Source organism: Nothoprocta perdicaria, unplaced genomic scaffold, assembly GCF_003342845.1.
Source record: "Nothoprocta perdicaria isolate Ctin4 unplaced genomic scaffold, notPer1 scaffold_118, whole genome shotgun sequence".
Lineage (NCBI taxonomy): Eukaryota > Metazoa > Chordata > Aves > Tinamiformes > Tinamidae > Nothoprocta > Nothoprocta perdicaria.
The window spans coordinates 109,564-136,146 of NW_020454294.1; the positions used below are offsets into that span (position 1 = coordinate 109,564).

The 26,583-nt window shown below is 44.4% G+C and overlaps 1 protein-coding gene across 1 annotated transcript in view; it reads right to left on the reverse strand.

Annotated features, from left to right (window-relative positions):
- The window catches only part of SLC35F4 (solute carrier family 35 member F4), a 99,606-nt gene that overhangs the window by 72,710 nt on the left and 313 nt on the right, over nt 1–26,583 (reverse strand). The window lies entirely within an intron of this gene.

Sequence of the window (26,583 nt, forward strand, 5' to 3'; positions counted from 1 at the left end):
CGTGTCCCTTCAAAATGAGGTGGGTGCTCACCCAGTTTGGCAGGTACAGCCCAGAGTGAGGAGATCCTTGGTTGCCTCTCACAGCTGTAAGCAAAGTCTAGATGCACAGCTGCATCTTTATAGACCCATTCAATTCTATCACCTTTAGATAATGCTACAGCCACAATGATTTCATAGCACGAGTAGAAACTCACATTAACATATTGAAGAGAGATTTATTTCTGACCTGCCCCAAAAGGCTGTTTCCTGAATGAATTATCTTTACGTTTTTCTAACCGAAGTAGAACTTGGCTTACTAAGTCCACCATAAATCAGGGATGAGATTCCCTTTGTACAAATACACTTCCTTAAGAACACTGTACCTCAAAAAGCTCAGCCTAGAAAACCTGGAGCTGCCTTACTAACAGAGTTGCCTATGTGAGCGCCAGTATTTGACAATTTAAAGCCTGGGGAGAGCGTATAAGAATCAGAGAGATGTTTTCCAAGAAAAACACGGACCATTTTTGCTTCTTGAAAGCCTGTTTCATTACTGGATTTTACCTGGCAAGTTTCTGCAGTGAAATGCTGCAGAATAACACATGACAAGTGAACATTGCATCCATTGGGAACGTGCCAAGCCTACAGGGTTGGGGAAGGGGGAAAGAGGACCACATCGAGCAGAATACAGACAACCTCTCTCCCTCAGATCAGACACACTACAAAGCTCCTCTCAAAATGGAAAATTGAGACACGTTACGTAAAGGTGCTTCTTTATATCCTCTCTCATTTTTTTAAGCATCCCTTGGGGTCCTTAAGGCACCAGCACTGATTGCTGCAGCAAGAGGGAGAAAAAAGCTCCTCTCGATTTTACCCCAAAAGATGGAAAAAGGGACAGGCAATGCAGACATAAGCACCATTGCAGGGTTTTAGAAAGGAAACTCCTCAGAGGAGGAGCTCACATTACTGAAGCAGCTCTGCAAGCAGAGCCCATCAGTGGGAAATGGGACAGGAGCTTCTCATTTCGGAGGTCTCCTGGATAACCTCTGCTCGGGGCAGGCACCAAGTGTAAGGGTACGGCAGAAAGCAAGGCCTTACTGGCTGTGAAGCAGCTGATGCATTTCAGGACAGAGCTGGCTTCCGTGCCAGCCTCACGCAACTTCATTTAAATAATTAAATAAAGGAGAGGCCCCAGTTAGTCGCGGAGAGACCTGAAGCAGAACAGCTTGTTCTTGCAAGCAGCCCTGTCCACAGCTCTCACAACTGCACAGCCTTGCGTATTGCCAAGCTGTCTGTCCTTCATCGGCGGGTGGCTTCGTGCCTGACACCAGCTTTGTGGGGCAGAGCAGGAGCCAGGCTGCTCCCGAGGGCGCAGCTGCAAACCTGGCCGACCACAAAGGTAAAGCTGGGGGCCTGCAGCACTGACCCTGGGCAACGAGCTAGACAAGGCCATGAGCAGCTTCAGTTTGCACCCTATTCAATGCTGTTCAGCAGGTAGTGATCACAGGAAGGACTCATCACTCAGGTGGCCTCAATGGACTAGAGGAGCTGCCTCTCCCATTCCAGCAGTAGAGGTTAAGAGCCACCCACCATAAAGCAGAGGTTAAGAGCACTCAGAAGGACCATGAAGACACCATTTAAATTAGAATGACAGCAAGGGAATTTGGAAGGGATCCTGCATGTCCTTGATCAACTAGGACCACAATCCAATGGTGCCCAGGGACCTCAACAAGTCAAGTTCTGAATGTCACCGAAGATGCAGATTCCTCAACCTCCAATCCCAACTTCATGCTTACCTGCTCTCATGATGATTTTCCCCCCCAATATGCAATAGAATTTCCCTGGTTGCGATTTGTTTCCATGACCTCGTGTCCTTTTGCTACACTCAAATCAGACTCTATCTTCTATTGCTTTTTTAAGCAACTGAAGACAACAACCATGTTCTGTGACCAAAGCATCTGACTATCTTCATGTCTTTCACTGTTTTTTCTCCACTTTGGAGACCTCTTTTGATCTAAACAGGAGGTGCAAAACACAACATTGCTGATGTGGCCTCACCAGCACTGAGKAGAAGGAAACAGTCACTTTTATCGAGTTGCTTGTTATCCTCTTGCTAATGCAKCCTGGCATGACCACCAATTTCTGTTCAACTGACTGCTCAACTCCTTACCTCAAGTCCTGGCCACCTAGTAGCAACACAAGAGCTTGTCCATCCCAGTGGCAGGGCTTTGCATTCATCCTTGATGAGAATTCCTCCTGAAAATAATGAGCAAAGGGTTTTTAACCTCACACTCTCACAGCAAAGCCTTAGGCTCTGGACTACAAGTTATTCCCGCTGATCAGAATTCCTGCTGGGAGCCGAAACACATTCCTCATTTGTCAGTTCAGGTGAAGCATTCCCATAAAAATGTCATTACTCCAGCAAATTGCCATCTTCTGACATCCAGCAGCTGGAAAGTTTCCAGATGGGTATTATGAGATAAAGCCCCTGCTCATATGCAAGACCTGCCTCAGTTGGCTGCTCTTCATGCTGTCTATTGCCCAGACCACAGAAGAAATAGATTGATACAGATGCCTGTGCGACRAGGCCAGGCTTCTCCATGCTCAGAACCAAGACAAAGTAGCATTCGGACGACAACATGGACACCTTCCAGTGACAAATCAATACCTGCAAGCAGTGATGGATGATAACCAAGCAGAGCCAGTCGCCGATCGCTGTTGCACTGACTAATGAAATGATGCTGGTAACAGCAACAACAAAAGCAACATCTTGAACCAGGCTGAGACTTATTCTATGCAAAAATTGAGACAAAAATGGCATCAAGGTCAAGGTTCAGAGCGTATATAAATAAATTAAGGATAAAATAAAAGACACTAAAATGTGATTTARATAAAAGAACCTCTTCAAGAGCACAGCTGCTTCTAAATTACCTCAGACCAGCTCTGTTACAGTGCTTAGGTGACCAAGAAGTGCAGGCAAGTGGAAGYCAGCATCAACTCTGGCATTCCACAAGCAAACGTGACCCAGCAAGTACAACTCTGCAGTACAAGATTTACAACTTGCCCTCTGCATGATGAGGTCTTAATCAAACTGCACCCRTCTTTTCAGTAGCCTGTAGCATCCACACTGTTTCAATGCACTAAGTTACGTGAAAACCTCCACTAAAAGAGTGAATAATCCAGAGAAGACAGGCAAGATGATTYGCACAGTGGATTTCATTCACCGTGCCCAACTCCTCTGCAGAGTTGGCCTCCTGCCTGCACACCACACACACATAGAGGAGTGATGGAAAGCTGTTTGGAGCAACAGTGTCTCCCTCAACATCCAAAAACAGCCACAGGACACTAAAAATTGCATGGAGATCAGAAGGTTTATGTGCTTCCAAGCATGGACATGGCCAGGACAGCTACCTCCATCTGAAATGCCCCTCAGTTGAATGATGCAAACAAGGAGCTCTCTGGCTCCTTGTGCTTCTTCCTCGCCCCTGTAGAGGTTTGGTTCAAACTTTAACCTCGTCGGGTGTTAACTACAAGTAGCCTCAGGTGGGGATATTCTAATTTATCCCAACAGATCATCCAGCCCATTCAAACCACTTCAGAAGCACAGCTCTAGGAAATCCCCAATAGATTAGCAAGTGTCCCAAAACGCCTTGGATTATTTATTGTTGTTTCAGTAAAGTGGAGATATCAAGCATGAAGAAAAAAAATACACATCTTAGGAGTAAAAGACATGCTTACCTGCCACTTTACACCTGCCTCTTTACAACACCTCCAAATAATCAAACATGGATAAAAATCTGCTGTTCATTAGTTCAGTCAAAAATAATGGCTTGTGCTCTAAACAACTGGCGACTAATCCCRTGATGCAGACACCAGGCTACTTCATCACTGTTTTGATAAAAAATTACTCCACAGATTCTTTTTCCCTTCCCTTGAGATGTCAATGTATTGAGTATTACTTTGGATCATAGCAGTGCTCATTCCATTAAGGAATCCATTCACTGGATCACAATGAAAGGCATCAACGATTTCAACATGCAGAGCTGCAAAAGGGTTGATGCTGCTGCATATTCCTTTGGAAAAGACAGGCCCAAAGAGCAGGAAGCCCAGACTAGGAAGCCCCCATTTACTTGGATACCTTGCAGCCCAAGACTTAGGACCTCGGGAGTGCAAACAGGCAAGCACTACTGAAGTCCATGGAAGGGAGTATGGAGAACTTGCTTTTCACCTCCACGCTTCCCATAGGAAGTGCGTTCTTACCAGCCCAGCTGTGATGTCCAGCTGTTGTGCCCTATATCATGGCAATGAGCAGCTCTGATTTGTGTTGATGCTTCCTATTTCACCTTCACATCAGAGTACAATCAGTCAAAATAWTCCCGATATCCCGGAACCAGCCCAGATCCTTGTCGCAGGCATCACCTGCGGAGCGGACACCTGGCTGTATCAGAGGACGCAGTTTGGTTATTGCTAGGGAGCCAGAACACAGTCCAGCAGTTCGGAAAAACAAGTATCTGAAGGAAATCCCAAGGCACCCGGGAATATTTAAAACCCTGTTTCCTGATGCTAGTCCTTTTTTTTTTTAGGGCTAAACTACAGATGGATCCCATTCTGCACATCCTCAATGCTGAATCAGACTCCTCGAGAGATGTTTGCTCTTGATGGATCAATGCAAATCACTGCAGATCTGAGTCAGCTACTTCTGAAGATAACCAAAAAATTCCCAGGGACGCCAAAGGAAGCCACGTCCAGCCCTGCAATGCTTGTGTATTGGATTTTCTTTCATGCAAATGCAAGGCAGGAACAGTAACTCCAACTCACAGATTTTTATGGAAAACGTGGTTCTTTTCTTACAGGCTTAGCTGGGCAAATCAGAGATTGGCTTGGCCTTTAATTCCTCTTTTGCAATCTTTGGGAGATTATTTGCATCAACTAGTTAAAGATTCTTCCTAAGAAACAATTTATCCCTAGCTGATAAATGTAAGCTTTTTGCTCACATTCCAGAAAAAAATCTTAAACTCCCCAAGGAAGGTTTAAAGCTGCATTGATCCTTCTCTTACATATTTTCCTCTATAATAAAATACCTGAAAGTTAGAAATTTAGCAGCTATGGTCACACTGCTCAGGACAACTTACTACAATTAACTGAGAATCTGTTCCCAAATTTGAGTTCTCTCTCAAACCTTCACATTTACAAAACCATAATGCTACGACACTAAAGAAAAAACTTCTTAATGCAATTCAAATCCATTCAAATACCTGTATGAAGCAAAAATCAGTAAGTTATTTGGGGCAAGACCAAAACCAGAACCTTTGTTCTCTGGCATCAACCAAAAGCAACAGAAATATTGCTATGGAGAAAGACACCACAGGAAACCAAGAGCCTTAATTTACTGCTGAATCTTTCCATTCTGCTTCCTCCCTTGGCCGTCTTTGGAAAGTGCATGTTTTAGTTATGATTAAAGAAGAATATCCCTGAAGGACAAGTCTCACCAAGCTGTTCTTTTAGGGGGCAGAATAAATTCAAGACCAACATTGTCTAACGCAGGTTGCCGGTGTTCAATGAGCCCRTATATGTATATATGTCCTCTTATCCGGTTGTTACAGAGGGAAGTGGAGGCTCTGTTGCTAAAACTAGGAATGACTTACTTTCACTCGTTATCTCCTTTCAGCACCGAAGACTCTTTACAGCCAAAATAATAATAGAATCCAGAAGGATGGGAAGAAGCTTCTTTAGCTGATAACACACAAAGCTCTGGGGTAGTTCAAGTTGGTCGTGGACAATCCACATCCTGGCCATTTGCATCCTACATGGAATCTCAAGGGATTTTGTGAGCTCAAGAGCACACATGTAGGGGTGCTCCAAGACCAGCTCCCGCTCCACCATCGGACATSGCACACGAGCCTTTTCCCCAACCCAACTGCACGTTACCAACCAGGAGGGCAGGGCACCATCCCCAGAGCAGGATCAGACGTGTATTTAACTCGGACTGAGCCAGGGCTTTGACGGAGAGCAAACAGGCTTTGCCAGAGAACAGATGTCCAATTTAATAAGCACATTTCACATGTATTGCAGTGGCACTTTTCATTATCAAGAACCATACCCAATGCTGCAGGGTTTTCACTTCTTTTGCTCCATACCAAAGAGACGAATAAGGAAGGAAGATTACAATATTTTGCTCGCTACATCAGTTCATTTCTCTGCTGCCTCCAGCAGATGAAAGCAATCCCCACATCGTCCAATGACTAAGTTACCTCCCAACGAGGCTTTGCCCGATGTAGCTAGCCTTTCTGGAGCCAATCAAACCTTATTTGCTCTAATTTGATCCTAATTAGACTTTGCAAGGAAGTTTTTCCTTAGGCCATCTTTAAAAAAAAAAAAAAAAAAAAAAAAAAAAAGAAAGCCTTTCTCATCGCCATGCTGTTTGTAGGGAGATAACATTCACAAAGAAAGAGCAAACTACCTTCAGATTTTGCAGCAATGCAGAGACGTCTGCATAGAAAATCCTCCAAAAGAATAGAGTAAGACTGAGAAGACCTGCTTAGGTCCAAAATTACTTTTTTTTTTTTTTTTTTTTTTTTGTGAATCTAGTTCTTCATTCAAGAGTTTTTTCATCCCTTTAGGGAACTCTTAAACTTTGTAAATTATAAGTCCCTGGATGGGCATGGTAGGATGGGGTCTTTGGAGGTCTCCTGGGGCTTTGACCAGCTGAATCTTGAAAACCAAGGAAGAAGATGTTACTACCTCCCTGGAGAGCCTGTTCCAATAATGCACTACCTTCTAGTACAAATTTGCTCTCCAAAATGAACCTCTCAAGCTGCACCTTGTGGCCATTGCCCCTCATTATCATCTGCTATTCTGCTGAAGCCTGGGGCTCCAGCACCTTCATAGCATCTCCTCAAGCAGGCAGCTGCTCTTCACTGTTCTGGTGACTTCCACCTGGGGCACCAAGAGAAACCCAACAGTTTAGAAGGTCTSAAGAGATCAGACGTGTCAGATACTGCAAAGACTAACAAGTGCAATGGCCTACAGAGCATGGACACTTTCCTCGTGTCCCTTGTCTTTGAGGGACTGCTGAGCAGCAGAGCACTCATTTTAAGGTTGTGCATAGTAGGATGGGCYCTTACTCCAACTAGAGACTTCAGGTGCTTCTCCAAAACAAATAATTTGTTATTGCAACAACAAAACATGCTGAAGACTCCATGAAAAGCAGCAGGTATTTTTCCTTCAATAAGCTAACAGTAGCAAACAAAGTGCAAATGTCTCTCTCTTTTTTAAGCATTTCTTGGGCTTGGGAGCATGAAATAAGTCAGTCCCGTAGAGAKTGGTATTTTTAGCTCCTAGGATCACATGATGTGCCAATAGCTTCTGTCAGGATCATCAGTCTTGCAAATTTAAATTGATTGAAGCAATAAAAGCGCTTGGCAAACAGAGTTGAGCTGCATGAAAGTCCAAGACTTCTAATCACACAGTTGAAGTAAGTCCAGCTTTTTTTTTCCATTAAAAACTCCTAAACAATTCGTATTAGCAGTGTTGGATAAAAGAGTTTATTGGGTTGCAAAACCGTAAAGCATTTTAAAGTATTTTTTTTTAAATCAACATAGCTGTTGTTAGCAGTCTGTGCTTCCTTTCCAAGTGTTTATATAAACCAGTCTCATTTACATTAAAAACTAATTAATTCAGTATTACACAATAACTTCTACCACAAGCAAATAGCAGAATATTTTAGTTATCTTTGCACTGTTCTGATCCTGAATAAATATGTGGTGCACTATGCCAAACAGGCAAAAAGGATGTTCAAAAACTCCTTAAAAAAAGAACTTATACTGATTGTAGGTAGAACAAATCAGGTTACTTTTGTGATTAACTAAGATTTTATATGTCTCTTTTTAAATGATTTTATACTCTGGGCATGAAATACATATGATGTGTTTGAAACAAAAACACCTAGGCCAGATTTTCCTCGACTGCATCAGGGAAGGTCTCCAGTGGTTGCAGTAAGTTTCCCTTGGAATAAAACCAGTGGAAATAACCTACCTGGTTTCCATTATTATCCTAGAATTACACTGGCAACAATAACAGAAGAACCAGGTCTGTGATTTGATTTCTCAACYGCACTGATACCTTTTTATTTTTGGAATATGAAAATCATAACTTTTCATTTTGAGATACAGCCTGTCGACTAGAGCACATAATCCGGGTCAAATCTAATTGCCAAGGGCCAGTGACTTATGAGCAAACTCCATTGGCATGGGCTGCAGCTATGACAAAAACCAAGGCTATGGTATAGAAGGGGTTCCRCACCCTAGAAGGCCTGCACTTGCTCAGATGACTAGAAATAATGATCATGCCTTTTTTTTCTGCTTTATTTCTATAGAAATCTAGTTTGAGCTCCAAATGACCTTCCTTTAAGCAGGCTTTGATCAACTAACATCTGAACATGAGCTCCACACTGGTCCATGGTAGGCAGCTAGGTCCAGGTAGGGAGCTAGGCACTGTGTTGCAGTTCATAGCTGCAACTTTGGGGTATGAACCTTCATATTCCCTCCCCAAGAGCCAAGGACTCCAAGTCCAGCTAAAACCAGAGACTATCCCAACTCTCCAAGGATTTGTGGTAGTTTAAAGAAAAATTACTGGCTGCTACGCTGTGGTCTTATATCACACTTATTATAATCATATTACTTATGCCTTGTTTTACATATTAAACAAATGATCTATAATATCTATTTTTATGTGATGTAATATAAAAATAAAGGAGGTCAGATGAGGCAATCATAACTGCTCCTTCTGGCCTTAAAAACATCTGTGAATCACAAGGCTTTAAGAACACATCCACAGGCCCAGCTGATCCATTCGCCTGTCAAACTCGATCAAGGGAAAGCAGCTAAACGGCTCCCTGGCTCAAGGTCTCTGAGCTCCAAGGATGTCACTGGTGGGCGCAGGTAACCTGTGCTCTGATTCACAGCTTGTAGATTAACTCCAAAGGATGTGCTACACACACGTGGTTGCCCGTGACATGTGGCTCCAACTCTGACCTTGGATGGCCCTTTCAGTTCGTATTTCCAGTTGGATGGTCTCCTACTAGAAGTTTTCCAGTTTGAGTAGGATCGTTGTCATCTAATAGTATCATAGATACCTACAGCAGGTGAGCAAAGGAGGYTGACCAAAATTTATACCAAGAGGATTTCATGTTTCATCTCAGGACTGCCAATGCTAAAGAGTAACAAGAGAAATACTTGAGGAACGGCTCCAAGCTCGGGCTGTCCGTGTGAACATGCAAACAGAGCTCCAGGGATAAATTACATCTATCTCCATCACTTGCTCATTAAAGGGCTTATCAACATTTTCACCCATATTGCTACTTTCCAACCACACTCCGTTGGAAATACAGATAACAAGTGAAATGGATCTGGATGGACTTGGAGGGATATCCCACAGAAGGGAAAATACAGAGCTCTTCCCCTCTACCATATATTTCATTTAATGCATACTAAACCCATTAATGGGAGAAATAACATCATTAACAGACATGAATATCTACCCACAGCGCTGGAAGAGAGCACAGAGCTCTTCATTCTCCCTTACAAGCCACTCCAGGAGACCAGCCATAAGTTCACAAGAACTGCCAGAGCTCTTCTTGCTCCTATGTTATATTTCAGTATATTATTTAAAAGCCTCTCTAGCAAACCATTGAGTCAATTTGATTTTATTTCACATTAAAAAAGTCTGCCAGAATGCAGCTTCCATTTGCAATGTCTCCATCCAGACGGCAGGCACAACAGGCTGCACCTTTGCTCAAAGGCAACTTTCAGTCCCTAGTTGGTAGAAAGCCCTAGAATTGATCACTATTTCTGTAGGATTTCTGTATCCAATCTGATCCCAATTGCAATAAAATAAACCCAAAACAAGCCCTTTTGTTGTAAGGAGTTAATCATAAAGTTACCTCAGAGTGAACCCAAGCTACCAAGTCATCCCATCTCAAAGCTTGCAGGAGGAGACACTTTTACAAAGAGGTATTAAAAAAAAAAAAAATCATTTTCAACTTGAGCAAACACTATATAGTCAGCATTTTAAAACTACCCCCACTGTCCACAGGAGCACATGGGTCAGATGCTCAAATTCTACACTATAAATAGACCCCAGCATCTCCTGAAAAGCATCGAACCCAAGGGTTGTCAAGCAAAGCATTGAACGAGTGCAATGAAAATCAAATCACTTAATGACTATGCTGCTGTTAAACCTTTTTTTTTTTTTTTTTTTTTTTGATGGAAAGACTTAGGATTTACCTGGATGCAAAATTACTATCCTACATTTATTTCTATTTTTAATTCTAGTGATAAATTATTAATGCCACATTGCATGTTTAAGATAAAAAAACATATTGCTGCTCTAGAAAAACTAATAGAGCAGACTCTCCGTGCTCTTCCAGGTAGAAGAAAATAACAGAGACAGAGTGTTCTGTAATTTCACACAACAGTCCTGCTGTCACGTGCTTGCTACATTAACAGTGCTGCTATCACTTAGAAATTTTATATAAAACTTGGGCTCATTATTCAGCTGCTTGCTTTTTAGCGAAAGCAAACAAACAAGAAACCAGAAATTCCATAGAACCGATCTACTTTCTCCCTTTGATTCTTTCAGGTTTGCAATTTAGGATTTGTAGAAACAATCACAGGACAAAAAAGAAGCAACATACCCACAATTACAGAGCACGCTGATAGACAAGTACCTGCAAATAAGTATGGGCCAAGACCCAAATTAACTCACTTTAGGCACCACTAAGTCCCAGTTATTTGCAGGCAGACTCATATGAGATAATGCAGCAACCAGAGAAAAGCAAAGATCACAGGCGCAATTCCACAGACCCAGCTCCAGGCAAAAATGCCATTTATTTCCATGGAAGCTTTGCCCGAGTCAGGACGCCAGCTCTGGATCCTTAATTACTGCTGAATAAACAATTCACAAATAAATAAGTAAAAAGGTCAGCACATCAGGTCCTCTCTCAGTTCATATGAACAGAGCACACGATTTTTCTTTCTGTTACCTTCCTCTCCATCCACCAYGGCCCCACAAACACCTCACGTCCACCAGCTCCAGCCACAGGCAGCTCCCATAGGACTGGGCACCAACATCAAAAACAAGTTTTGAGGCTCCAGCTAACACAAATAAGGGCTGGATTTCCAGCTTTTAAAAATTTTCTCTTGCTGTTTCTTTCTATACACAGACAAAAACCTGAAAGTTTGTTCCAACAACATCACCTGCAACACGCTCTGCTGCAACCAGCAAAAGGTGGAAACAGCAGCTTTAAGAAAGACAAGTCTCCCTGATTTGTATAAGAAGAATATTTTAACCAAAGTTAGACCACTTGGACTGCAACACTTCATGGAATTGCTTCAAAGCACTATAAGAAAAAAATCTTCAAAATATTAAGCAGAGACAGAGGGTTATGAGCCCAAAAATGACTTTCAAGAACTTTCTGAACTTGGTGTGACCATGGCACATCCAAGCAGGGCTCAGTGTTCAGCAAATGACAGAGTTCAGTTGTTTGGTTCTCTTCCCTAAGCAATTGGAGGGGAGACATTTCCTCCCCATCGCAGGAAAGATATGATGTGAATGAGAGAAGATGCCGCCAATATCATTTGCAGTGGGCTGGAATCACTATTTCATTAGATATTTGATATTTTATTGGATATTCAGGATTTCTCAAGGTCACAGGGCTGGATGGCTGGGATTTGACTCAAATCGGACAATCTTCAGCAGGTCCCTAAACAATACTACAAAATATTAATTAGATCATTAAGTAGATTTCTTCCAATACCCAACTGGTCTCTGCTTTGCTATTCATCGAGTCTTCTACAATTTATTACATAGGTGAATTTTTCAACCTGCACAAACACCAGGGCCACGTCTGCAGTAGGAGAGCACTTAGATAGGACTCCATGTGGTACCTGAACCTTTGCTTGTCACACACCACATCTAAGAATGTCACCATCTGTGAGCAATATGCTGAGATGACTTCACTTGCAAAACCCTGGCAAAATGCTGGAAGGAAGGATCATCAAGTAAGTTACAAAGTGCATTTCAAAGTCACTGACAAGCTCACCAAAATTTTCCCTCGTTGTTGGCTCAGTACTGATCTTGATCATTTCATAATCATAAAATGAATTCCTAATTTTCCTTTAACATAGCCATTTTAAGTTTTTAATGGAGTAATGAAATACTGCATCTTAAATGTGCTTTAGCAGCACTTAAATTGTCATGTGAAACAATAYATTCTGAAAAATGATGAAATGGCACTGGACCAAGACGTACCCAGAACTTCTCTATCCACAGGGATAAATTTTACATCAACAACTTTTTGGTCTGGTAAATCCAAGAAAACAAACCCTGCCCTCAGTCCTGGGACATCAGTTAGTTAAACACTGTGACAGGGATCATTGACAACTCTAGGAAAGCAAAGGAAATTCTAAAGGAGTAGAAAATGCAAGTAGCTGGAGGTAACAGGCAGTCTATCACTCATTCCCATAAAAATACCAAACCAAATAATAAAGCAAGCTACTTGTAAGAAAACAAGATGAATGACAAGCARCAGAGGTTCATCAAGACTCAGTTGCATCAGAATAAAGTAATTTCTCTCTATGACAGAATAGCAGGTTTGTGAATAGAGAAGACCAGAAATCTTCACACCAGTAAAGCCCAGCAAGACAAAAAGGAGCTATTTCAGCTCCCCTCAGTGTGTGAAAGTGCTCARAAATYAAAACTGCAGTCRCTACCAGARGTTYACTATTAATGCTCAGTTGGGTTCCTTCTATCATTTGACATTTTCACAAAATAGAGCTTAATTATTATATATGGAAGTGATATTAAATAGAGACACTACAGGTTTGTTGGAAGAAGAACTGCTGTATTTTGGTAAACTGGAGAAATTGTTGTGGGGAGAGGAAAATCAATGAGCCAAGTGAATGGTTCTCCACTTAGGGAGCAAACCATTAGTTGTCCAGGCACAGATCAAGGAATAGCTGCAAATTTGTGGAGGAGACCTGAGCTTAGAGGGAACCCCAAGCTAAAGCTGAGTCACTTAAGTTGCACTGATGCYCAAAAGCCACAGAACTGAGATGGATAATCCATTGTGTACAGAGGAAGTAATTCTTCTCTGCAAGGCTGTGCTGGTAAGACCTGAAGAAKTATGTCCATTTGGAGGAGCTGGATTTTAAGAAAGATGTAAGCTCACCAGATGGAGTCCCGAAGAAAAAAACCCAAGATTGGTAAATTTCTAGAAAGTTTGACTTTAAACTTTCTTAAAAAAAAAGATCCAATTCTCAGCAATTTTGTTCAAGTTTCYTTTGAGTTTGGAATCTAGATCAAAGGCAAAAATGTCCCCAAGCATCATGAAAGGTTTTGCCACTCCTAGTCACGTAGCTTCACTTGAGGGACAAATCACTATGTAAGATGAGCAGCATCCTACCTGAGAAAGGGCATCATAGCAGACTGGCTCACAATTTGGATTCCTGTCCAGGCTTTTAGTGAAGTTTTAGGATTATTTTTGTGGTTTTACCACAATTATCTTATCTCCACAATTACTTTTAAATTATCTACTGTAATAGAATAATCAGAGGCAATTACAGAAGGTCAAAGAAAGACCAGACATAATATATTCTGTTAGCTGCTTCTTATAGTTCATGATGTTGAGTTTTATTAATGTGTCTGGGAGACTTTTCCCAGTGCACTTTAGAAATGTCAAGGCTCTAGGGGACTGCSTTGGAGGAATTCACATCTTTCTCAACTCTCTTCGAAAAGACAAAGATGAAGAGTTTACGGGAAGGTCAAAGGGATTTAGAAGCCTCTTGCCCCCAGAAATATGGGTTATGAAGAGCTCTAAGAATAGGTGCAGTGGCAGCAGGATTAAGGCATCCTCCCATCAATCCAGCAAGGTAAAGTTAAGTTTCATTTGTACCAAACTCAGATTTGCACCAAAAAGCCACATCCCCAACTAATCCAACTCTGAGCAGTTCCTTGTGCCTCAGCCTACACAGTCATAGGTAGCTGGATATTTGCAAAGACTACTGCAGTGCTTCAACAATGATCATCCAACAGGGCATGAAGGCTTGAGTGGACTGTCACCAYGGCCAAATTCCCCAAAACTGGAAGGTAATTTTGAAACTTACTTCTCTGCTTATCTCACGTGTCAATGGAGGCGAGTGCTGGTTCAAGTGGATGGGCTGGCTCCACTTCTTATCTGTGTGTTATCCACACACACAAGATTTTATTTCACCTCCTAATTRTGCTCCTATGCAGGTAAAGTCAAGCTCCAAGTCAAGCAGATAAAGACACYCTTGCATCTCCACCATTGTAGCAGAAGACCTTTCAGAGAGACCTTTCACACTTCACATTGAGGGCATACTTTTAAAGGATATATAGAACATGAATAAATYACCAAAGAGAGCTTTCACAATCAGACTCAAAAGGCAGCCCAATAATTTATAAAATCACCTGTAACGTCACCTATGGATCCGCTTCTAATCCTTGCTTATGTTTCTATCCTTATTATAAGACTAACCTCCAGCATGACTGTCCTTACACTGAATTCTTGCTCTCTGTGGAGACAACAGAAATAAACTTTTCTCTTTCGGGTATGCCCAGGAAATGACTTCCCTGTTCTCAGCACTCCTCACATAAGGGGTAATGTAARGTCAACCCTCCTAGAGCCCTTGGCCATGCCAGCAAAGCAAGCTCATCCCTTGCCAGCACCGTCSCTCTTTCAGCAGTCATGGAACCACCAGAACACCCACCCCAAGCTCCTCTGCATCCGTTTCTGACCCTGGCACAGGGAACTCACAGAAGAAAAAGTGCTTTCAAATCACCTCGGGGCTGCCCTTTTCCTCAGGCTCTCCAGGGCTCTCTGCAGGCTCTGTCACAGCAGCCAAAGTCAGCCCTAATTTGCTGTCCAGGAGCCACCAGCCCTAATTTGCTGTCCAGGAGCCACCAGTGCTTCATTTGCAGCAGCCAGATAGCTCCAAACCAGCCCTCTCCTCCCCACGGCAAGGGCTGAGACCAGGGCAAGGAAAAGGCATTGCTAGAATCCACGTCCCCACACAGGGAGCCTCCAAGAGCCATTTGGACCTTTGCTTTGATGGGAAAATTTAAGCAAGAGGAGATAGGAGAAATTATCTTCCCCAGCAGTTTTGAGCATCTCTTTTCTGGATGTCCTCTCACTAATGCTCCCAATCTGGAGCTTCCCACCAGTGCTCCGGAGGTCAAGAGCCACCCAGCTGCAGACACTTGCTTGTTAAACCCACCAAAACCATCTTTGCTCTCAAAAAACTCTCCCCCAAGCCATACGGAGAAAATAAAACGGATCTTCCTAAACCCCCATTCCCCAAGTCCGCAGAGATGATCTCATTATCAGTCACTTCTTTGCGYTAATGCTTATAAAGCCAGACTAAACTGTGTGTTTTCCCTCCAAAGCAGCAATCCAGCAGCATTACATAAATGAGCTTCACACCAGCAGCGAGAGCCTAATAGATTTTGTAGGTCAGTGCTTCCAATGGAAATCTCTTAAAGACCGCACGTTTGGAGTTCAAGGACCAAACCATCCTTCAACCAGCTCCTGGAAGGCACAACCCAGTAAAAGTTAATAACAGCGCRGGGAAAAAGAGGAGGAAAAAGCTCRATTGATTTGTTGTAAGCTGATCTGAAAGTGTGTCTGAAAATTCAGGGCAGACGAGGACAAAATTAAAAGGGAAAGAAAAATTCGAGCAGAGAACAACTCCAAAATAAAAATAGCAGCAGAAGCTAAGAACAGTTCTTCAAAGGGATGTCAGACTTTACAATACTTTCGGAAGCAGCAGTGACTAAAAAGGCTTCATGTTGTTGCTACACAGCAGTATTAATAAACAGCGCTCATTTCTTTGGGGGGAAAAAAAAGAAAGAAAATATAGTGCAGAATAATAAAAGGCAACCGAAGGAGAATTTGCTTTGAATCCCATGCCCCCCTGAGGCATYTTTCCTTGTTCAGTCAGGTCGCTACAATGTCAGATTCTCATTTTCAACACGGGTCAGAAACGTCATTACCGACAACTCGATGGATGCTGTGGCTAGCGGAAATAACATCGAGGAACTTGCACCTTTAAACAAACACACATTTTTTATTGCCTTTTTCAACGGTAGGAGCTGCACTGAATACTAAATCCAGCGTCAAGATAGACAGACTTACTGYTCTACAGAATATGGTTGAACTTTTYGTGCAGCAGGTTTCTTAGGTGCTGGGAAGGCCCCTGAAATCACTGCAGAACCCCCCGTTTCACCAATCCCTGCTAGAACGAGGGGGAAGGCGACTTCTTCCTCACCCGGATGCTATGACATATTTGTGAGTCTAATAACAACTTTGCAAAGGAGATAAAATAGTAAGTATTACCTCTACATTTCACCAGCAAAGAAATAGGGGGCTGATAGTGAGCCTCCAGTTTTCCTGAAGAGCAAATTAACTTCGGATTTATTATTTCAAATAAGAAGAAATGATCATCATTAATAATTCATAACATTTTCTGTAGTCTTAATAGAACAACTACATTCTCACTGTTTTTTTTAAACTGCAAAGGGTTCATCGATATCATCTGGCCCTTAACTAATAGCGGTGGCTCTGGAAATTAACCTCTTATTGATTGAATTTCCAACCCAAACTTGAAACTGTTCTGTAGAAACATCTCATGGTTTCTAGCATGCCACAAATGCAGGTAGGCCCTGAGAGCCTCCCAACATCCCAAAGAGCCTGGAGAAGCAGCCAAAAGAAGCCAACATCTCTCCATCCAGGCATTGGATCTGTGTCTTGGAAAGAATTACAGAGTAAAAGGTGTGTTAGCTGCACAGTGTGCTTATTCAGTCCATATAGGCTCCTGCTTTCCTCTCCTGCTCTTCCTCTGTCTCCTTATAGATCTGGGGAGCTGGAGAATGGTCCGAATGTGACAGCAAAACAGACAAAGCTCTTTTCCTGCAGATTTGTGTCTTCTGGCCAGGTTCTACAGTGCCTAACAAATAATTAGACCAGTTCACGTATGAAATACTCATCAGAGGCTACTAAAATATGGGTACAACAGAATTTTCCAAGGCACAGATCCATGAAAAATGGAAGCACACCAGGAAGCTGCCTTCTACTCTTTTCAGCATACTTTCTGTTGACCACTATCCAAAGCTAGATAACCAAAAGACGCATCTTGAATAAGGTCCCCATCTTAAAGTCCCCCATAAAATATATATATATGTTTTATATATATATACACACACATATGATAACCAAAASGATCTCCTCCTCCTAGCTGGCCACTTATTTTCACAGTGTCTCAAGACTTAGTGACATTTGTCCTCTCAGCCTCCTGTTAAGCTCGCTCAAAACACTGCAAAGTTTTTGGAGGAGGGAGTGGGGACAGAGACATCACGTTCACATAAGCCCCATTTCCTTAAGAAACCAGGTTAAAAAWTTTCACAGAAGAGCTACAAGACGTTCTGCTTTTAAAACACCCGGGGATGAGGTGCAAATCCTAACAGGGCAGAGCAGGATGTGTTTGACAAGGAGGAAGTGCCTACATTAGGCAAAACATCATCAGCTTCAGAAGATGCTTCCATAACAAAGACAGAGCCAGCAGCAACTCCAAGGAACAGGAACCCACTCCCCAAACTACCCCAATATACAGGGTTATTCCTTCCTTTGAAAATTGTCCCTCTTGCTCTCTTCTAGACCTTCACAGGCTGCTACAAAAAAAATACCATAAATTATAAACGCTGGATGATGTCAAAGCCTGTTCTYGGAGGGAGGCTGGGAGCAGCAACCACGTATCCTTCAGTTTGGGAATACACAGACACAGTTTTTGTTCCGAGCCTATAAAAAAGAAGGCTCAGCACATCAAAGGCACCAAATATATCTCCCTCTCAACCAGCCCAGTCTGATGCCACAGACACAGGGAGAGAGGGGAGGCTGAGAGGATGAAAAGGGAACGTTAGGACCTAGGAGAGCAGTTGAAGACGCTAAAATATAGAGAAAAAACACAAATACAACGGAAGATCTAGTATCTTATGTATTCAGTTCACAACCTGCACTGTATTTGTCCAGCTGCCTTGTGCAGAGGCCRTTCTCTGATACCTGAATGCAGCCGGAGATGATGACCATCATCCTCAAAGCAAGATCTGACTTTCTTCTCTCCACATACACACAGGATATCTGGCTACAGAGCAACCCACAGCCCCAAGCAGGGAAACACAGGATTTGGGGCACACCAGTAAAAGAGGATTTCTTGTTTCACYTGCCATGCGCTACGCACCTCTCACAGGGAGGATGCAAAGGACAGAAGTCACCAAGCATCAGAGGACGTGTCTGCACTAAGATGACCATGCCAAGTGATGGGCATTAGGACCAGTGCACCCTACAGAAAAGCAGTGATCAGAGCCTTGATGCTTTTCTCCAGAGTTGTATTTGCCAGAAAATATGCTAGAGGTGTTTAATCATTGCCCACAGCTAGGCCAGAAACAACCTCAGTTCTGAACATCCCACTTCTAGGAGCAGCTTTGGAGTTAATCTGAGCCCAGATAATGGAGGTCTGTCTCTTAYTGCTATTTGTGATGCAAACCTGAGACCACAGATCAAACAAGAGACCAAACACAACTGCTGCTGGTAACGTGCAGACAGTGATGGATTCTTCTACSTTCCATTCCCTGCAATGAGATAGATCTGAGCGCTGCACCTCCCATTTTGTTGGTCTCCTTAATACAGCAAGCTGTAAGGAACAGTTTAGGTCTGCAAAGAGCTATAGAACATTACTAAATCTTCACGACAATGACCACCAAGGGGCACTTTTTTGAAGCAGTGCCTCTAAAACATCACTTGCTTGCAGAACATGAGGGTACTACAGCTGCAACACGTGCACTTACTCATGAGAATGGCATTTCTAGGTGTTTGCCTAGACTGATTTCTCACCTAGACCTCTTGCTTTGGACGACCAGTGAACCCAACCTCATCAGTGAGAGCGAGGACAACAAGTACCTTTAGTCTTATACAGAAAAATGTATTGTTTGCACGCAGTGCCACACTTGCCTAGGCCAAGGAAGAACAACCTTCCTACTTGCTTGGGTGGACGAGATGTTTTGGAGCCTTGGAAGGCCTGTTCCTGGGCCCTTACCTCTCTGAGGACACTACACGAGGTGTCAGTTGTGCAGCTGACATCAGCCCAATGCTCCCTGCAAATGYGAAGCTCTGTGGTGCCCAAGCACAGATAAAGCCGTGTCCATTGCCAAAGGGTCCCCAAGAGAAGTGTTGGAGGACAGGCCTGGAACCAGATCATCTCAACAGGACGCACGTGGCTCAGCACACCAACAGCTCAACTTAGCTCTTCACATAGAAATAAATGTCTTTTGCCCCCTTTGCTCTTTTTTCAATGCATATGAGAAGTGTCTCTCCTTCAGTGACKCGGCAGGCATTTCAAGAGCCTAAATTACTTGCTATTCTGAGAAAACAAGATATTTAAAGTTTTCTCATCTAATTCCTCACAATTTCTTCCTTCCTCTTCTTGCCCAGTCTACCCTAGAAAGAAGCAAGAACTGATTAAAACACAGGAAACTTCATTAGAAACATTCTTCTTTCCAACCTCAGTAAATGCTAGGCTCAATTATTTCCCTCCCACTCTTCATCTTAGCAGCCTCATTGAGCACTGAGAATTGAATAAATGCTTTCTCACACCCAGAATTTGATCGTTTTGGGACACGGGGACAACCACAGAACAAGATGCTCCGAGAAGAGTTCACCTTCTCGGTGTCCATGCTGTGAGCACTGTAGARTTTGCCCTGTTGGAGCACTGTGAAGTTGCTGTCGGAGCTCATCCTTGCACATGAGCTGCTACAAATCCCCAACCCCTGTAATCCATCACACAACACGTTATTTCKGGCACTGCAGAGAAAAACCCCAATCTGCACCTACACAATCCCAGGGCTGCAAACTCCACAGAGCAAACTCTGCCCACAGAAAAGCTCTAAAAAGTCCCACGTTTTGTGCAGGAAGAAGAAAAGGGGCACGATGCAAGTGCACTAGAAGATGCCAACTCAGTTCAAGATGCTGAATGCAAATCCCTGCTATCTCGGAGCGCTCTGACAGAGAACATGTGTTCCCAGCCCTGTTTCTTGCTTATCTTCCATACGTGGAGTAGCAGACGAAGGAAACTATATTTCAATGAGGTGGGAGAATCTGCCGAGACTCCATTAATAATAAACATGTGGGCCAAGACTCTCCAAAATATTCCCCAGCAAAGGGACACTGCAGGAGGAGACAGGATACAGCTGCTGTATCGAGCTTCAGCAGGCTACTACTCAAGCAATGCCACTTCAGTGCCATAAGCAACCACTTCCCAGCCCGGAATTTAGGCACAATACAAGCACAAAGTATGTGAAAGAGGAAGGAATGAGACRGTGGAGGAATTGGGTGCTGCAATTTCCCTGTGCAATTTCCCAGGCCTGCAGGTGCTCTAGCAAAGGAGCCGCTTTGGTGGAACTGTTTGGTTGGACTCCTGTCTTTGAATAAATTCATCGTTGCCCCTCRAAGTCTCTGGGACGCCTGCTTACAGCCCAGCCACCACTGTCCACACCAGAGCCTGGGCTTTAGCTAGGTAAAACATAGGGCATTTCTCCTTCGTGCAGTAATTCTGCAGCAGRYCAGTCTAARCATATGTCACTAGGGAGTCTCATTTCACTGTAATATGAAGAAAAATAAATWAATAATAAAGCTCTTTCTTTTTACTCTAAACAGACCCGGCCCACTTACTTCTGTCAATTAATTTATCCAGCCAGTTAAGCTTTTTCCATTTTTTCCTTTTCTTTCTCCTACCTTATGTGCACATTCACCACCAAGACAGCAATTTTTTTACGGGTATTTTCATGATTCATTATTGCAATCACCCGGCAGCGTGAGCAAACTTCCCGCCACCAGTTGTTCAAGAGATGGCAAGCTGAGAATCCCCTTTCATGGGTGAGCAGCCCTGCACGTAGCCGAGCTAAAGCCCATCCATCTCCAGGTGTGCAGCAGCAGAAACAATCACCAGCATGAACTTTCAAAATAAGATAAGAGTTTAAGCTTGGGAGAGACAAAAGAATTATTTGGGCACTTTGCAGTGTTAATTTACAGGGTTTAACTATGAGAAAAGTTTGGGTCGCATGCAAATGCTGGGTACAGCTCAACCATTCCCACTGCAAGGGGCAGGTAGTGAGGAAGCCTCTCCATGGGAATGGCCTGGAAAAACGAGCAGGGAAGGAGAGAGGAGCTACAAATCGCATAGGGAACATGCTGTGAAAGCCATCGAGTGACTGAAACACCTCTCACCAACCTTATGGCACGGCCAGGCACGGTGCAAGAGCAGTTGTGCAGTCAGTGGTGGAGGAGAACTCTCCAGCAAACGTTACCTCTTGTTCTGGGCAACCTCTGGCAAAGCAACATCCCCCTCCCTCGCCAGCACCTCAGCTTACCTACTAAATAGGGTTTTTTTTTTTCCCTCAAAATCTTGGCAAACTTTTCTTATGAGACACCATCAAACCTTGGGAAATAATTCTTATTTAGATACATAAGACCGGGCGAGGCTCTTTCTGGCCATTAATTCCAGCCTTCTGCTAATTTCCAGCCTGAATTTATTCACAGCCTGTTCATACCCATTTGTCCCTGTGCCAACACGCTGCTTCAGTTTAAATAACTGCTCTTTCCCTGTCCATCCTCCAAGACGCATCTGCAGCAGCAGCCAAGTCCCCATCTCRCTAGCCTGAACCAGGCAAGCTCTGCCGGTGCCCTCTTCCAAGGTTAAGCTCCCCATCGCCATGGTCCCCATCACATCCTTCCTGCAGCGAGTACCAGGTGAAATTCARTTTTGTCACACACGGTTGTTCCAAGCTGTACCTACACACCAAGGACAGGGTAGTCTTTGGGGCAGTCTTTGCTCAGGAAGCTCCAGTTCAGTCGACCACAGAGCTTGGACAGCTCCACAGACAGGGAACCAGGGAGATACCTGGAGCCCAGTTCTGTGCCTATGCAGGCACCTCATTTTCCCTCCTCAGCTCCCCAGGGATCTAGGCCAAAGCAAGTGGCTCAGTCAGAGACAAAGTCAAAGTCTGAACGCTGTTTCCACCATTTCCAGCTAATGAGACCCTTCATCCACTGAAGAGCTTCGAGTCCCTCAAGACAGATCCATCGGATCCACACGCCAGCTGCCTCCATGCCTGCCACACTGGTGCAAACAGAAACTCACCCACAGTTTGGACTTAATCCACTGAAGAATACCAACTTGGCCTCTTTGCCCAAGAGTTGTGGGCAAAGGAGCATTTTGCTCCTTAATATTCTATATTAAAAGCATATTAAAAGACTCGTGACTTTTGGGTTTTTTTTTTTTTTTTTTTTTTTTTTGCCTGAATTGATGGGCCAGATGTCTAGGAGAAGGAAACAGCTACAGGTGCACCATGACATCTGCTTTGTGCCCTTGGAGCTTGCAGGGACAAAGAGATGGTTCAATCTCCAGTCTGCAAAAGAGCCCCCACTGCACAAAGGCCTCTGGGAATCATTCTCAGGTGGGAAATCCCTGTTTAGCATGAAAGGAAAAGATCTGAAATAAAGTCCATTCCAGCCTGGGTTTGCATCTGCAGTTCTTGAAACTCACTATCAAGCAGCAGAGGGGCCACACGAGCAGCTCCRGTGACTGGTATAGCCTGAAGCAGCCCCACAACCTCCAACTTCCCCAGGAGCCAAAGGGGGCACCACGACATCCTTCCCAGGGATGGGACCCATGAGATCCRCCACATCCACCAGGAATCCCAAGGAACCCTTCCTCGAGAGCTGCTTTCACCGCCTCTCCCATTGCTACGTGGAGCTACCAGGGGCTACACAAACTGCTGGGAAAGCAGCTCCAGCAAACGGACAGACTTTGCTCCTCTCGCTGGAAGGGGCACTGGAGGCGACGAGGCAGCAGGAGGGCACAGCACTCGGTAGGTACCGAGACGATCCTGCCTTGCCGTGTGATTTGCAGAGCTGCTGGCCCAGCTGCTCACATAACCAGAAGAAAATTCCCTCCGATGTTTCGGAATTGGCTTTCCGCTGTACAGCCCTTCATGCTTTCGGGAGAGCAGGAGATTGGAATCGTCAGGCCTCTGGTGCTGGTTCAGCATGTGTAATCCCACTTTTATTAAGCAAAGTAATTAAGCAGCAACTCAACTTTAAGCACGTTGTCAAAGCCCAGTGGCTTAGTGCAAGTACAGACTTAAGCAGACTCTTAAGTTCATTGCTGACTTGAGGCTTAACTTGTTAAACAGGACCACAAAACCTTGCTTGAGCTGTCCTAGAGGGGCAAGGAAACACAAGGCTGGTTCTACAGCTTCTGTGGTAGCAGAAGGACAGAAATGCTGARCCTGTCCTAACCAGGTCCTAACCAGACCTAAATGAGAGTTACCGGGAGGGTAGAAATAAGCTTTGCATAGGAAAACCACCTGTCCAMAAATGAAGAAACACAAGGTAAGGACCTATATGATGAGCCAGGAGAGCAAGCACAGCTGCAGCACTTTCAATAGGGTGAATCTGCCCTTGCCTGGACCAGAGAAAAGAGTATTGCAGAAAACCAAGTCTGTGCTAGTAAGAGCCAGGACAAGACATAAAACTTTGTTGATGATGAAAAGGGCTACAAAGGCTTTCAGATAGAAACTGCTCAACTGGAGAGTGGAACTGGCAAAGCCGATAAGAGATCAGAGATAAGAAACTTCAGCTAGAACAGTTCTAATTCAGTGGAAGGCACAGCAAGGGTGTTAGGGCATACTTGAAGCAGAGAAACTTAGTACTATGAAAGYAAAAAAGCTTTTAGTCCTGAGATGAAAGACAGATGGGGTGGCAGTTGGACTGAGTCAAAGAAGGAAGAAAAAAAAGCACATACTCCCAAGAACAGAAACACTAAAATATGATTGTACTATCAGCAAAAAGCAAGAGAAGAAAGAGAAGTAATGGCAAAGGTTAGGAGAGGGAATATGGTTTCCCACTGTTTGTGTAAATAGAAAAGTTGCATTGGGTCAAATGAAAATGCAGACATTGAAACGTGAATGTCACAAACACGGAAGCACCATTGGCAATCCCGGATCAGAGACTAGAGGCTCTTTTCTCTGATGGCAGAAAATCCAAACACTGGGGAAAATTATGAAGTAACTTTGAGGAAATCCACTTGGAGAGAGATCCAGGCCCTCTTGTTTCTCTTGCAAGCCAGGAAACTCATACAGGCTCTGTATGAAAGCAAGGGATCAAGCCCTACATCCAAAGTCACAGAATGACTGGATTCAGGAAGGGCTCTGTCCATCCCAGGAGCAGGTGGCAAAGAAAAAGCTAACACATCTTGTCTTGCTCCAGTTCCTGTCACTCATTATGTAGGATATATCTCCTGCAAGATACATGGATGCAAATACAAGATCAAAATACATGCCTCTGTCTAACCAAAAGGCTCATTCAGACATAGAGAACCTCGTGGACTCAAAATTAATAAGAGAATCAGCATCTGCTCACTCCCAAGTCTGCTGTAGGGTACGAGACAGTAAAGTTGCAGCAACAGTCTCTGGAAAATCCTGCAGCTGTGGGTAATSACAGCTCTGTACACTACAGGCCTTGGCGTTGGATTTCACAACCTTCACACATTTAATCCTTCATTTAATCCTTCACAACTCCTGTTGAGCCAGGAAATATATGTTGAACCACAAAGGGAAGGAGGGAGATCACCATCAAAATTCACACTCACTTCTTGCTCCAGAGCGCAAGTTGAGGGCCACGGCAGCTACAGCCACTCACTCCCTCCCTCTCAACCTCCACTTTTCCTCAAAATGGGAAGCACTCTCTCTGTCCTCAGCTGGGCACAAGGAGGAGCCTCTAAGAAGCAGCAGACTCAGCACCCAAATAACATCTCCATGCAGCACCCAGACAACCCCCTGACCAGAGCCATGGCTCAGCCAGGACACAGAAGGGAAGCGGAGGGCACAAGTCATCCTGGAGGCCACAGCTCACCCACAACTGCCTTTTCCCCAGGCACCCTTCAATGCCAGGCACGGAGCAAGGTGACAGTGTGAGCAGGTTGACTGCACAGGCAGACTGGTTGCACGTGCTGTAGTATGGGGCACGTGGCAGGCTCCTCCACCACTGGCTGGGCACTGAGATCCCAAGTAGGTTCACAATTAGTGGAATAAACTTCCAACCTCAAATGTTCACGCTGCAATGGAGTCATCACTGCACAGAACTATTAGCTGGGAGAATAACTGCCAAAATCACCTGGAAGCAGCCCCATGAAGAAGCTACACGCCAGCCTAGGCAAAGGAGCACGGCAAGGTCTCCAGGGCATGGTCTGCAGCAGTGACTAGCACACACCTGGTTTCTCCCCAGGCCAAACACATCAGCTTCTCTTTGGAAGTGAAAACACATGAGGACAAGTTAGTCACTTCCAATACTGCCAGCTGCAAGCACTCCAGAAATTACGACCGTTGCCAAAATTATCAGACCCCTTTAATAAAGTGTTCAAAAGTGTTGCTTTTCATTTACCTAACAGCATTTGAGGATGGGAATGCCTCTTCCCTCTTTTGTGCACAATGACCACAAAATTTGCTTATTTTTTAAAGCAACAAAACCTGAGATATGAGCATTTTTTTTTCCTTTTTCCCCTCAGCACTCAGCCTTCAGCAAAGGGACAAAAGGCAAAGGGAGTAGCGATAAACTTGCACAAGTCGGCACTTCTGAACAYGTTGGCCTCTCGGGTCACACCATACCCAATTCCCAGCAGTTTGTAGCATCTGCAGAACCTGCTGCTGGACCATAAGCAGTAAGAGCAGCTTCTCTACGTCTGGTTGTAGCCCCAACCCCGACTGCAGGACTGTGTTTTCACACAGCGCCGGAGCCCTGCTGCAAACCCAAGCACAGCATCCTGCCACCACAGCAAACTCACGGCCAACTATTACACCCAGAGCCTCCTCTTTCCCTGGGGAATCGCCTCGGAGCCCTTGCAAAACCAAGCACAGGTCGCATCCCACCTAGCTSAGGCTTCCACAATCCCTGGGTTTTCCTCTTCCCCCAAGATACAAATCACCCGCTCTCCCCGGGCGCTCCGAGCCATCCGCACCACGAAGAACACCTGGATAAAACCCCCCCGGCAGTGGATAAAACCACCTCGCCAAGGATTTTATTAGGGCTTTCACAGCCCTCCCTTCACGGAGAACCCGCAACTCGCTTCGCCCGACGGCGGCGGCTCGTCCTTGCGTCCCAGCGGCCCCGTCCATCCCAGCAGCCGGTCACCTTCCTCCGGGTCCGCGGAGCGTTTAAACACGCAGGGGAAAAGCCGCTCCTCGGCGCTGCGCTCCCCTAAGTTTCATTTTATTTTATTTTATTGATTTATCTCTGCCTTTCCCGTGCAGTCGCTTCCCTTCTGCTCCTTCAGCTGGTGCACGGGAGCCGGCGCAGGGAAGGRGGGGGGATCGGATCCCCCCGCGGCCGCAAATCCCGCTGCGCTGTTTCTAATTAAAAACTTCAAAAGCAAACGCGGCCGCAAATCCCGCTGCGCTGTTTCTAATTAAAAACTTCAAAAGCAAACG